The sequence below is a fragment of the Callospermophilus lateralis genome, unplaced genomic scaffold (assembly GCF_048772815.1).
Source record: "Callospermophilus lateralis isolate mCalLat2 unplaced genomic scaffold, mCalLat2.hap1 Scaffold_129, whole genome shotgun sequence".
Classification (NCBI taxonomy): domain Eukaryota; kingdom Metazoa; phylum Chordata; class Mammalia; order Rodentia; family Sciuridae; genus Callospermophilus; species Callospermophilus lateralis.
The window spans coordinates 744,994-747,310 of NW_027512465.1; positions in this window are offsets into that span (position 1 = coordinate 744,994).

Consider the following 2,317-nt stretch of genomic DNA (forward strand, 5'->3'; position numbering starts at 1 on the left):
TTTTTTAAACATTTTTCTGCTACTTTATTTAAAATTTGAAACCTAAAATGATTTTCAGCATTCTTTATCAGTGTACCTCTCTTTTGACAATTTCCAGAATCATTATCTTCCTAAGAACTAGCAATAAACTCCTATATTGTTTCCCAATTCTCAATTTTTAATCACAATAATGTTACATAATCTAATCCTCAGACCCTCAGTTTGTTATTCAAAAATTAATATTTCTTTTTCTGCTTTGATTTCTTTGACTTTTTTTTCCAAAAACATTACTTTTTGGTGTTTTCAATTTTAATTCACTGGGGTCTTTTTAAACCATTTTTCTTCATGATAACACCAAAACGTGAATATTTTAGATTCAAAAATCTAAGAAAATATAGAAATACAGGAAATAGAAAAGACAAAAGTACAAATAAGGAGAAAAAAATCGCTGTAATAGTAGCATCGCCATAAACTATACTTTATGGATCTGTATCCTGGTTCTATTACAATAAATATGTATGGTTGTGTATGTGCACATGTACATGTGTATATTTGTATTGTGCATACACATACATTAAGTATTACAGATGAAATTAGGACTATACCTATGGACTACACATAGAAATATATTTATGTGATTTATTTATATGTTTTTGTAATCTTGCTTTTTATTTTATTTTATATAAAAAGTTTTATAATTTATCACTAGTTTTTATAAATGATTTTTAATTTGTTTCATAGCCTTCATCTTAAGGATCCACTATAATTTATTTTATTAGTCTCTCATTGCTATAATTTAGTTGATTCCTAAATACTGACCATTAAAATTATAGTACATTCTGATGTATTAATACTAATAAGGTCAATTGGTATGATAGTAAAAATAATATGGTAATATTTTAGTTAAATTTTATTTCTTTGATCATATTTTAATAATTTTGTGAGCCCTTTATTTTGGATAGTATCTGTTTTTCCTTTGCTTGCATGTATCATTTTCCTTTACTCATTTATGGTTTTTTAAAAAAAATGCATATATATTTTTCTTTTCTACCTTATATTGAAAATATTTTTCTAATTTATTTTTTATATTATAGCTAGTTTATAGTTTCTATATACAGACATTTTAAGTTTATGTGCTGTGGAATATGTTGGCTTGTATTTATATTTCCACCTTTGTTTTTATGCTTAAGATCATTTCTCAGTCTGTAATTGTATTAATTGTATCCTTCTAGTTCACACAACTTGGCTTTTACATGGAATGATTTAGTATAGCTAGACTCAAATAATCATCTTAGCATTGTTTATTTATAAATCTACTGCCTTTGACTGTTTTAATTGCCCTCGTTTTCATAGCTAACATGATACTTATTGGTGTCCTCATTTTGTTTCATCTATTAGTTCTTGATTCAATTTCACAGGCCTCTTTATTTATAATATTGGGATAATTTTAACCATGCCCCTTATTATCTTCAAAAGGTCATTCTTTTTTAAATACATTTTCCCCTTCCTGTGACATCTTATTAACATCTTAATTTTAGAATTGTAAAATTAACTTGAATAAAAATTATTTCATATTAAATCTTCCATTCTGGATTGTGGTATATCTTAGTGTTATTCGAATCCATTCTATTTCTATGTACAGTTTCTTTGGCTTCGTAGCTTTGTTTTCATTTAAAAAAATGTTTATTGTATATATTTTTGTCTTTGTTTTTTTTTTCCCTTCTTCCTCCTTTTTTCCTCTTATCCTTTTTTAAAAAGTTTTGAAGTATTTTTTTCATTGCACAAAATATACATTGTTATTCATCATCATAAAATTTGAAACCATAACAATATCTACTGTCATAACATTATCTACTGATTTTTTAAAAATGGTAATCTTATTGTGGAAAATGACTTGCTTTGTTCTTCTTTTCATCATGATTTCTATTTTCCTGTTCCTTACTTCTTATACTTACTGCACACCTGCCTTTATGCCTTATTGCTTTTTTCAACTGTTCTTCTATCAAGATGGCCCTCTGATATTAATACCTCATCAAGCAAAAAAAATCACCTAAAATCAATCAATCAATCTATCTATCTATCTGTCTATAATGTTTTGTTGTTGTTTTCTCCTAATACCTCTTATTCTTTCTCCTTTCTCCTTACACTCTGCTTCCTCTTCTTTTTTTGAAAGAACTAGTTGACTTGCAAATCATAGAACCTTGTTCAAACTAGGTTAAACAAAAACATGAGTTTATTATCTTCTATAACTTAAAGAGTTTTGCATGAAATACCACTGAATACGAGTACTCAGGAAATAATAGCTTCAGGATGTATTTCCTTCTAGCTTGAGCTCTCA